Source organism: Cupressus sempervirens, chromosome 5 (assembly GCF_028749045.1).
Source record: "Cupressus sempervirens isolate cs-2001-9-10 chromosome 5, ASM2874904v1, whole genome shotgun sequence".
Taxonomy (NCBI): domain Eukaryota; kingdom Viridiplantae; phylum Streptophyta; class Pinopsida; order Cupressales; family Cupressaceae; genus Cupressus; species Cupressus sempervirens.
In genome coordinates this window covers 634,196,961-634,210,625 of record NC_143122.1, presented here as the reverse complement: position 1 = coordinate 634,210,625, position 13,665 = coordinate 634,196,961, and positions in this window count along the sequence as shown.

Genomic DNA, 13,665 nt, shown 5'->3' with positions numbered 1-13,665 from the left:
TAGTCATCACTTGATGTAAACTTATAATACCAGGAATCGTTTGATAATTGTAAGGATTAAATCAATCTATATTTGTTACAAATACGAAAAGTAATTGTCATATTTCAAAATAAATATTTAATAAAAATACTCAAGAATTTGAAATAAACATAAGTTCACCTTGCACTTCCCAAAAGTAACGCTTATTGTATTCAATATCTCGAGTAACAAAATGAATTTTGTACCATTCAACAATTTGATTTGCACTCTCTATCCTATTCCCTGTATGTACATACAACATGCATATATATAATTTAAAATATATGCTACTAGTATCAAACATGCACATTAAATGCATATTTACCTACAAGTTCATGTTGTCGAAGCGCATGCTTTATACATGCTCCTGCTCCATCATGTTCCCCTTTTTCGTGTCCACTTTCAAAGAAATTCTATTAAAACCTAACATTGGTTCTAGCATGTTGCATTGCTAACCAATTAAATGCTTTTACAGATTTGAATTGTCCTATTGTAATGCCCCACCAAGGGATCCAAAAGAATTAACCTAAAGTTTCACTAAGTTTGGTAGCATTTTTTTTTTTGAAACATGAAAGTTAAACCATTCACAACATACACATGGTAGCGGAAGCAATAACAACATTTCAACTAAAAGGAGGAACATACATAACAGGTTACATTCCTTAAAGATCCCTTAATGTTGAATCACTTTTAATTAACTAATATTAATTCCATATAATACCACATCCACATGAAATAATAAAGAAAAGTCCAATGTTCTTAAACAATAAACTTTTGTTCCAAATGTCCCATAGTAAATTACATTTTAGAATGCTCAATCATCCACTGTACATGTCATAGGGTATGAAAGACATGAAAGAATATACATGTGTGAAATAAAGTACATCATCCTATTCTAATCCATGATGCAAGTGCAATAAAGTAAATGAAACCATATTCCATACTTGATACATCATCATAGAAGATATAAACATCCATCATAAAAGATAACCATATATCATAACACATAATTATCTAAGTGCACGGTTCCTTCCAACCATAAATAGCATCATTAGACCATCATGGGCCCTAGCCATCCCTCTGTGCGTAACATCCCAAATCACCGAAGAGATCATCGGTATTATTATAGTAGGAATGTCACTCCTAAAACATACTACATCATATGCAGAAAGAAATCTAATATGCTACAACATATCCATAAGAAATATAATCATGCAAAATAAAGCATAAGATAAGTAAATAACATTATCTATCATATGGAAATCATCAATATAAGGATACGTGTCCATCATCATAATCCATGAACAGAATGAAGATAGATGTTAACAAAAAATGCTTCAGCCATGGTGTCTCAGACAGTTCTCAAATGGTAAGAGTGAAAAAGCACTACCACCCGACCGCGTGGAACCTAAATGGCCCACTCCCGCTGTGTTGAGGACATAATCTCAAGTCCTAAATAGGTTATCAAATCACATAGCACAAATACTCTCTAAATATAGGAATCCTAAAAGTATACTAACTCAAAGGTTCCAACACAAACCGACATCTAAACCTAGAGGCACACAAGACATGTAGGAACCTACTACGTAAGCAAGAAAGTGTCATCGCACGGATCATGCTAGAGTTACCTTGGTAGTCTCTCTATAGACCCCGGCCTCCTAGTGATCCCTATGTAGCCACTAGTATCCTCTCATATTGATGAGGCATACTACAGAATGCAAGGTCGCAACCAAGTATTCTCTCTACTCCCATCCTAGTCTATATTAGCACTCGAGGCATGGGCGGGAACAAACAATTATCTTATTAGGTTCATTTAAGTCAGTATTAGGTATGATGTTTTCACTTATTAAACAACTTATAATGAGTTACCTTGGTAGCCACTTAGGGCCCCTACCCCATTGCAAGCCACTTCTCGACACTACAAGTAGATAACCTACCCTAGGCTCATGGAATCATAAATCACAAAATCACCACAGTCCTATACAAGTGACTAAAAAAAAATACCAAAAGATAATCCACAAATAGAGCATCAAATTTCCATGAGCAACTGAAAAACATCCATTGATAATCATGACCACAACAGTTCTCTATTGGTAACTGAAGGTATCAATGATAATCACAATATCTATTGGTTCTCAACAAGCAACCAAAAAAGCATATCAAACAAACAATATTGATCGAAGACTCCAAAATGGTTGAGTCAAAACATGTCACAACATGACATCATCAAGATCAGATAAACACTGCAGTCCCATCAAGGCGACTATAAAGTAATCCAGATACAACTGATCGATAGCTCATAAATCACAGCTTACATAAGAAGGCTGGAAGCAATATCAATCAGTAAACCACATAAACCATAGAGCATGCCATATCATAACCATGGTTGGGTTTAAAAGAATCAAAATCAAAAGACATCATCATGACATCACAAATCATAACCCTTGAGCCTCTGGCAGACGTCCTATAATTGGTCAACAATCTAGTCAACCCAAAAACCCAAAATAGATAGCATAGAGAAAATGCAAAATGCAAGCACATGTTTGAGATTGCTAAAATAACTTAGTTGAATTTAAAATGGGGTTCCAGTTTTCATTTCAGATTTAGATATCAAGTGAGGGAATGTTTATACGTTTTTCTCTAACTCATATATTTGTTTTGATAGATAAAAGTGTCTCTCCATAACTCCTAGAATTCAATTTTCTAAATGTTCTAAGAATAAACGTTACTTAGGTAATGAACCCCATCGTGTTTCAATAGATCAATTGAAAACTCAATAAAAGCAATTACAAATTCCCCTTTATTAATGTTTATCCTCCATTACATCTAATTAAATTAAATTTATTTTAATAAACTGAAATACTATAGGAAGGTTAATTATAAAAAAGAAGTAAATCTATTAATAAAATTTCATTTAATCAATATATTAATTATTAATTATTAATAATATATATAATAATTAACTTTTATAAATGATCAATAATTAATAATATAAATTTTTAATAACATTATGAAAAATTGAATCATGAGTAATTGATTCATAGCACATCGATACATATATAAAAAAAGAAGCAAGTTTATTATACTTGCGTCACCACCATTAAAGGTGGCAGTGCCATGCAATCCCGTTGATGCAGGCTTGTGATAGCACGCTATCACAGTGCCTGCGACAACAGAGCTGCTGACACTCTACCATGTGCAGTGCGGTGGGGGTACGGGTTCGTCCCGCCCTGCCCCTATTAAATTTGCAAATTTTTTTATAACGTTTTTCCAAAACGCGCTTCAACTAATTTTTTTAAAAATAATTTCATTTAAAATGTTTTCTCCATGCAGCATTTTAATATATATAATTTTTTATATAAACATTTTTAATAAACGTTTTCAGATTTGTTAATATATATATACATACATACATACATACATACATACGTACATATTTTAAAACATTTTTTCAATAATGCAATATATACATAATTTTTAAACGAAAAGGCCTTTCCAATTTTTATTTATTTGTAAAATAAGAATTCCCCTATAATGTTTGTTCTTTAGATTTACCTATTTAATCATTCTAATAGGTTTTTCTATAAGCATTTAAACCCTAATCTCATATATTCCTCAGATCTACGCATGTGAGTTTTCTCATACATAAATTTAAATATCCATGACAAGAATGCATACAACCAAGATATTCAACACATGAAATCTTCAGAAAGCATTCATAAGACACGAAGAAGACAGGAAGTGCAAGAAGCAAAATATCATATGCAAAAATCATGAGTGTCTACCTAGAAATTGATGCTAAATCACTTCTCCTCAGAATCTACAGAGCAAGCGCCTTCCTTCTCCAACGTTTGTGGATCCACCCAAACATGCTCCCCGAGCTTCTAGGAGTACATGAATATAAGGACCTCTCAGGAAGCACCTAGAATGTCTCTAGAATCAACCAAAAGATAAGCATTGACAACTAAGCACGAGCTTTTTCCAACCTTCTAGATGAGTCACAAGGTTGTAGACACCATGTGCTTAATTTGTGTGCTAACTCCTATTTTGTAGACACATGCATTCAAGGGGTGTGCTTACTCCTAGGAAGACTTGTAACTTTTATTTTAATTCTTTTATTATTAATTATTATTATTATTAATTTATTAATTTATTATTATTTTTTTATTATTATTAATTTTAATTTCTTTTTAAAAAAATTCTTTTGCTCAATTAATTTCCAATTTAATTAATTAAAATCAAAATATCAAAATATCATAACATTGTATTAATTTTTCCAAAATAATTAAATTATTAATTAAATCTTTTAATTTTAGAATTAATTAATAGAAAATTCACCAAAGACCTCCAAAATAAAATATGAAAACCCATCATAGAACAATCCATACAAAATTAGTCTAAGGGGTTAAAATCATGAATTACGTCATCTGACACATTCGGTAGGTAAAACATCTCAGATACTTGTCCTACCTCTCTAGGACAAATGGTTTAAGTGTTTAGGATTTGGACTTCAGAGTTTATCTCCCCTCTCTTACCATTGAGATAGTATGATAGGGTATGCTCATCCTGGCAATTCAGGGAAGTCAATACCTACTACCTGCAACCTGCATAAAATTCATGTATGTACATACACTTTATATATATATATATATGCTAAGCTAAATAGGTAATGGCAGGAAGTGGTGCATTGTGTAGATCCCGACTAGCAGGTGACTACGACTCTCTTCCTTAACCACATCAGAAATGCCATACATAAGAAAACAAACACGCACACCATACACATGTAAGTATGGGGTAAGTATCCATAAGAAAACACATGTGATAACAAACCATCTAACTATTCATCATCAATAACCGAAAATAATGTAATGATCATCATGCATACATGAAATGTAGAGTCTAAGTAATCTCATCATATATCAACTGAATCCATAGTACAATATTTCATAGTCTCAAAACAATGCTACTAACCATAAACTGGTCTAATAGTGTTTGACAATGATAGCAACAATGTATCTACAAAAATGTAAATGAGGGCAAGCACTACACCTGTGAACATGAAATGATAAGTAGAAACAATTATCTATGTACATGTATCAAATCAAAATAGGCATGTACAAATAAATATAAGTTAAACAAATGTGTAAGTTCATGTATACTAACCTGCACATGCATCAGACCAAATCTAGTGCTCTGAAACATTTATTCCATGATTTCTAAGATCTTCAGAGAACATTGCAAAATAATGAGCTATATAACTCCTATCATGAACTCTATCATCATTAATATAGAAATGAACCTCTTTGATGATGATGCGTTCATTTTCATCCAACCTTTCTATCTCATTCACCTCAAATTGTGCATGTCTATAGGTCACTTGCACATATATTGCAACTTGTTCAGAATGATAATATTGCCCTTAAAGCTCTATTTGAGGTGAAAATGTATAATTCTTAGAAAAATCTACAACTGAAAGTATACAACCAGGTGGAAAGCAATTTTTGGAATCACGAAACTGTTTAGCTTGCCGTTGTGCACCATGACAATGTTGGATATGTGGATATATCAATGGACGAAACTTGGTCATAAACTCATCATAACACAATTCACTCTCCTTCAATACAATTTTTTTGGATTCATCTACTATCTTATTTTGGTATGTCTCATATTCATATCTCATCCATGAAACTGGTGTTGATTCATTAATATTCTCAATTTGCATTGAAAATTTGCATAAATCTCCACAATCTTCACACTGATTTTTGATGCATTGCACTTTAAACTCATCTGAATCTTCTAATTTATCACATAATATGGACTTCACAAATTGTGTTGTACTTCTAGGGATGACCAAATTAGGATCAAGTACTGCCATAACTTTTTTATATGATTGCAAGTGTAGACCAAATTCAACATGATTTCAACAACAAGTTTCACGCATCTTATTTATGCATACAAATGAAGGATACAAACTCTCAAACATTTTCTGAGATATTTTGACATTTGAAAGTTCTTGCTTGAATGTTTGAAATAATTCACTTTGAGTTATATCTATGAAATTTTTTGGATGTTCAATTTTGGCCCCTATCTCTTGATCTTTAATTTGTATAGTATCATGTCTATTGGAAGAAACACAAGAACATGTGGTCCAAAATTCAATAACTTATCTTTTTACATCTTCAAAATTTTTATCTTTTTGACGAACTCTACAAATATTCACCAATTTATTCTCAATGTTATCATCTAGCATATTTCTCCTCTTGATGTATCTCTGAACAATTCTTCTAGATATATGTAGTACATCAAAAATTACACATACCTATTTTCTATGTGTCAATTTTCTACTAGACATAGTAGTCATCAATATTCTACATGCATTACTCAAATCACCTCCTCGAGTTGTGTTGTCAATTTTGTTATAAGCATTTTGCAAGTTTTAAACTATTGTTTTATTAATATTATGTTCATAGTTTTTCCTATTATCAACACCCAACAATTCCAAAAAAGGTCTCATATCTTTTCTTTTAAATAACTTGACAAATAATTGTGCCTATCCAAATATACTTTTATCTTTGAAATATTCATCCCACATGTTTTGACAGTGATTTCTTATAGTGTTATCATTTATCATATCTTTAGATGTAATTTGGTTAAAAAGTAGTTCCTCATCCAAATCTATCAAATTTGCTATGCCTTCTAATTTTTTTCTATCATTAGAAGTGCCAATTTCTTCCTCTTCATTACTTTCATTCTCTTCATGAATCTGATCCTCTTCAAGAATTTTAGTAGGTTGGTTTTGGTTATGTTTTGTATGACCTTTCATTTTGTCATCTCTTATTCTATCATATTTCTTTGATCTTTTCCTTTTACTGCCCATTGAATACTTCAATCTATAGAAACAAAAAAATTAATTTAGATTTCACTAAATACTAGCTAATGCTTCAATATAGAATACATAAAAATAAGTAGACAGGAAAAAAACACCTTAAAAATATTTTATCCTTTGCAGTTCTGATTAAATCTACTAAATAGTTGTTGAAAATGGCTTCAAAAATCATTGTCTTTTGAAAATGCTCTTTTATTTTTTTGTTGTTTTCTATATTTATTGAAGAAAAAAGAAAAAACTAACTTTATTTTTTATGAAACCGCCAAGTTAACCATTGGCAGTTTACTGATGGGGGTTACGGTCGGAACCTTTTTAGTCAAAAGGGTTATGGCCGAAACAGTTTCAGCTATAACTATCTATGTGGCATCCTAAGTGGTAGCCACACAAGCAAAAATAAGACCTTCTATAAACATTTCACTTTGAAGGCCAATTTGACCTACTAAATTTTTTTAAAAATTAAAAATTAAAAATTTCATTTTGTAGGTCTCGGAATCAAGATTATGGTCATATAATTTTTTTTTTATTTTGATTATGGATAGTATGTTATAATTTGAAAATATTACAAATAGGTATTTTAAGATTCAGGAAGATGTTTATTCAAAAATAGAAAAAAAAATTAAATCATATTAAAAATTTATTAGTTTTTAATGCTGCACTAGAGGAGAGAGTCTTTTTCAAGAATATGTAATCTGTTTTTAAAAATATGTATATTTGATGGAAAAAGTTTGACAAGAGGAAAAAAATGTCAATTTCTGATAACTTTGACTTTGACCAATTATGACTTGAAAAATATTAGCCGAATTTTAATTTTTCTTTTTTGGTACACTAGGTATACATGTCAACTCTAACATATTCCATAATCAAACCAAAATATAATCATTTGCATATACTTGTTTGATGGGAAAATAACTCTATATTTTCAGCATTTAAAAAAATTAAAAAAAGACTTAAAAATTTCTAAAATAAATAAAATTTTCACAATTTTTTTAAAAAAATTTACAGACATAAAATTCATCCAATTTTACACATTTCATTAGTTTACATCATCTTCAAATTCTAAACTCAAATGCCACTTTTATGTTGTTAAAGTTGAAGAGTTTAAATTCTGATATCACTTTCTTTTAAAAAAGGTGACATAGGTTTCTGATTTTACCCATGAAGAAGGTACTTGAGAATATATTCTCATTATACACTAAATTGTGCAATCCATCACTCTTCACCCAAGAGACCAGAAGTCACATTGTGAGTCTAGAGAGCCAAATTATTGCATCAGGTGCAAAACTACCAATGAATCTAGCTCAGAGTGAGAAGCAATTTAGGGCATTGCTTCAAACCTAGAGTCAATTAGTTGTATTTATAGTAGATGAGGCCAACATAAGGGCCAAACTAACTAGCATCCAGGCCACTCTCACCCCCCATATGGAAATTTTACACAAGGAGCTAGGCTATGCCGAAATCTTAATGAAGAAAGAACTAAATCTTTCTACTCTAGATGGTCTAGTTCACCTTGCTACTGAGCTAGCTATCCAAATCAAGTCATTGGATGTAGCATGTGAGAGTTGGGATGCAACTCTCAAGATGATATTGGATGTCCATAAATATTGTTTTGGATAATCACACAAGTGTATAACCCATTGAAATAAATGTCAAAAAGGGGGAGAAACATTTTGGGGGAGAATGGGGGAGACATAAGGAAAGTGAGAAATGGGGGAGAGTAAACAAAGAGGGAGAAGCATCATAATACAAGAAGTATTAGATGAAAGAGTATCAACAAAACTGTAGCATTTGAGCAAATAAGCCAATCAAATCCACAAAGCCTTCGAATCCCTGCATGCAAAAACCTGTCACAGAAGAAAAAGACAAGAGGAGGCAAAGGGTTTTGCTCTGAAAATTATGCTAATGTATTTTCAGAAATGGAAAAGATAATTGAATACAAAGGAGATCAATCCTTATAAAAGGAGATCAAAACCCTAAAAATGGTAACCTAAAGCCTAAAAATGCTAAGTTGCACAATATAATTAATAAAATATTAATTATATGCACCTACAAGATAGCTTAAGAAAACTAGAGTAATAGGCAACTTAATTAATTAAATCAAAGTGATTTAATTAATAAGTGCAAACAAATAATTACTCTAACACCCCCCCTTAAGCGAAGCTTGGGAGGAAGCTAACCTAGCACAGCTATGAAAGAAAATTGGGTCCCAGCAACAAGGCCAGATCAGGTACCCAATTACAACAAAATCTCTATAAAGAGGAGAAATAGAGAAAACCACATGGGAAAAACCCTACTCCAAAAAGAGATAGCAAAGAATGTTCCAGAAGAAGGAACAAAGAGATCAGAAGAGAATCATTGAAGCATGAAGAACCGTAAAACTCTGTCAAAATGTTGATCTGTAGAACCTCCATGGAAATAGAAGGCACGAGCCGAGCGTGTCTATATGGTAGATGATCCATCTCACCGAAATGCATAGGTAGCCATCCACTGCAATCGCCTAGTATGTAGGATCAGGTACTAAATACATAGCTCACACCAACGAACCATCAACCAAAGAAGCATAGAACAACAATATAACCTCCCCTTAAGGCGGGTGAGGTGACAGGCAGCTGAAAAGGTGGGCCAAAAAATCTCCTACAACATAGGAACCAGACACATCGAGAGTGAGGTACAGACACCAATAAAGGCACCTGTCATCGACACTGCATGAAAAAAAAGAGAAAGAGGGCCTATAAGCGACAAACAACTATCTCCCCCATGACACTTTATAAAATAGTGCGAGTACAACGAATCACAATGATGAAAAAGATCCCGAAACGCAAGAGTGGCACTTTATCTCAGTGTGTTGCATAAAAATGCTTACAATGAATATCAACAATGATTAGAAAAGACATAAGGCTGAAACAACAGAAGGTAGAGCCCAAAACGAAGCAATTGAAGCAACAAAATCGATCCCCGGACCTGAAACAAACAGGATATCCACCAGAATGCTAAAATGCAAAAGAATGAATAGGATGTTCCTAGAACAAAATCTGGAACAACAACTAGCATCACTGGAAAGAGCACAGAAAGAGCTTTCCAGCGATATAAAGAAGTCCGAAATCGGAGATCGGATGCTCAAGATACGCCTCCCAGAGTGCAAAATAGAACATCCAGCTTTGACTGCCAAAACAAGCAACCAAACTACATCAAAACTCAAAAACACCTATACTAGCATCTCTATCTTGGAACCAGCTTTCCAGTGCATTTTTTGGATTAAAAAAATACGTCTGTATGCTCAAGTTATGGAGAAAAAACCAACAGGGCCTCTGAAAATGCATGAAAAAATATTTTTTTTAATAAAAAAATAATAAAAAAACAAAAAAACTTCATTAAAAAAAGCACCGCCATTGGGTGGAGGCAGAGCTGAGGAAGGCAGCGGAGCCGCTGGTGGTTGCGGTGGTGGGTGGGTGGCGCCACTGGTGGTGGAGGCTACAGAGCGACAGCGGTCGCCAGGAGCCGCTGCGGTCAGTGGACCGCCGACGGTTTACCGCAGGCGGTTACCGCTAACCGCTAGCGGTCTTGGTGACCGCAGGCAATTTTTTTTAACTGCCGCGGAAAAAAGTGCCACTTTTTAATTTTTTTTTGCAATTTTTTGCGTCTCGGATTGCGTGCAAAGGCCGTACAGCCCTGTACGACAAAAAAATTTGCCTCCCAGATCAACGTTGTCCAAATCGGACAAATTTTATATCAAAATGGGGGTTTTGACATCTTTTGAATCCATCCATGGGGTCTATTTGGCCTCAAGATGCTCTGAAAATTAGTGACCCCTCTATTTTTTCAGAAAAAGCCTGAAAAAATACCAGATCTGATCTGCCAAACCCTTATTCTCCCTTTTTCTTGAAACACCGAACAAGCTACAACAGATCTGGCTCTAATACCATGTAGGATTTGAGCAAATAAGCCAATAAAATCCACAAAGCCTTCAAATCCCTGCATGCAAAAACCTATCACAGAAGAAAAAGACAAGAGGAGGCAAAGGGTTTTGCTCTAAAAAATATGCTAATGTATTTTCAGAAATGGAAAAAATAATTGAATACAAAGGAGATCAATCCTTATAAAAGGAGATCAAAACCCTAAAAAGGGTAACCTAAAGCCTAAAAATGCTAGGTTGCACAATATAATTAATAAAATATTAATTATATGCACCTACAAGATAGCTTAAGCAAACTAGAGTAATAGGCAACTTAATTAATTAAATCAAAGTGATTTAATTAATAAGTGCAAACAAATAATTACTCTAACAAAAACTACATGAATTCAAAGTGTATCAATAGAGACACATTTACTCAACAAAAATATAAAATTTTGGTTACAAACTAGACATATTAACTCAGGGAGAGTTATCAACTTTTGTGGTATACAAGTTGTTACAAAATTTTGATATTTTGAAGTTTTTTTATATAAGCCGAGTTAAGATATGTTATTAAGGATGTTAATGTATACTCAAGTGTTTTTTTGACACTCATGTCAAAGGGGGAGATTGTTGATCTTAGATTGGTTTTGACAAGTGAGTGTCCACACACTTAAGTTATTTACTTAGTTCATGTCAAACAAGTAGTACATGTCGAGCACATGTATATATTAGACCATGCCAAGTCATAGTGAGTGTCGAGCCACTCATGTGCCAAGTCACTCAAGTGCCAACTAGATAGTATATGCCAAGTAATATAGTAGCCAAATAAATAGTGGATGCTAAGCAATACAAGTGTCAAGTCACAATAGAGAGATTAGTCTATGCCGAGCATCAGAGACTTTAGGTGTCAAGTGAGATAGTTTTGACATGTTTGTTTGTAATGGCACAAATAGCTATGTAAACTATTTTTGGGCTGACTTAAGGATGAATTATAGTATTTTGGTGATAAGGAAAAATCTTAAGTTGGATTTCCAATGCAATTACATGTAGTCAATTAGAAAATGGGAAGGATTAAGAAACAAAATATATGAATCTTAGCCATAGATTCATACCTAACCCTAAGTCACCAAAGTCTTCTTAAGGAGGAAAAACCCTAAACTTTCTATGAATGTTGAAGGAGTGAATAGAGAAGTTTTCATGTGTAGATAGAGCATTCATAGTGGCTTAGAATTTATGAAGTGAAACTACATTGTAGAATTCGTTAGAGCAAAACAGAGGATAGAGAAGAGTATACAACAAAGAGACATCTGATCAATAAGGATCAAGAAGACATTGTTTAAAGGTAATCTGTTATCAAGCAATCAAGTGCTAAATGTAGGATCAATACTAAGACATTCTAATAGGTGATTTCAATCAAAATTTCTTAACAAAGTAGTCCTAATAGGCTATATGCAATCCTTTAACATGGTGCTTACTTAGTTATGAGTTAAAGTCCTTCTAACAGGGTGTTGAAATCCTCTAACATGGTGAGACCTATTAGTCTTTGTAAGCCTTTAACAAGGTAGACCTTTCATAGGATAGATATGTCTCATGATCAAAACATTGTAACCTTCATTGGACACACTTTATTACTACAGTAGTGAAAATTTGTGGGTGTGATCCCCACCCTAGTTTTACCTTCTCATTGGATGGTTTCTGGGTAATCATATCTAGTGTCATATGTGTGTGATTGCTTCTATGTTTTACATGATTTGGATGTATATGCTTTACATGTTATTTTAGTTTACTCATTGAATGTATGACATGGATGTGTGGTGAAAGTTTTATGGGTAAACTACTAATTCACCCCCCCCAGAAGTTTACCTTTCTAATGTAATTCCAACACATGGTGCCATGAATTTTGGCATGACATGATTAGATATACAGGTACATCCTTGATGTTCATTGGTTTGGATTCCTGATTTGGTTATGGTGGTATATCTTCTTGGTTGAGGATCATGGTTATTTGGTTTCTTTTGAGGAGCTCATCATGTGCACTTTGATTTATTTGATGGTTTGATGCCTTGGTTGATTCTCATGGTTAGAGGATGGTTTTTTTAATCATGATTTCATGAATAGCTTGGATACATGGTTTAGTGGGAGCTTGTGACAGTGATGAGGTGACAGTGCAGGATTAGTTCCTGGTTTGGTTTGTATCTTCTTGGTTTCAATTTATATTGACACTTGTATGTGTGGGTGTAGACATGGAGGATCTTCATGTAGGAGATAGATTTTATAATGTCATAGGTGACTTGGTACCACAATTGAGTGGGAGTTGTTGGCATTGATATATAATTTATTGAGTGGTTGCAGATGTTGGAGGTTTGTCTTAGATCCTATTGTTGCAAAAGAATCTTTGACATTTTCATGGTGCACTTGTTATCTTCATGGTGTGTGGAGATGGTTCTTCATGTTATGTGGAGATGGTTTTTCTCTTCATGGTGTGTGAAGATGGTTGCATCTTAAGGATTGCTTTCATTTGACATGTTATCCTTGGTGTTAAGATGGTTTCATTTTTATGTCATGGTATACTCTTGATACTTGTCTAGATTTTTGACATGTTATGGTATGTTCATAAGGAGCATGTTGTCTCTTTTAAGATGGTAAGATCATGTTGTCATGTTTATGTTCCTAAGGCCATGGTTGGAACTTTGACATTGATCTTGGTTTAGTTTCTTGGTATTGAGTACATTGATCATAAGCTGGATACTTCATGATATTGCTATGTTGAATTTGGAGTTGGCATAGATTGATTGTTTACAAGTATACTTAGAGATGATGGTGATGCTGATTTCTCTTGGATTAGAGAAGTATTTGTTAGGAAAATTGT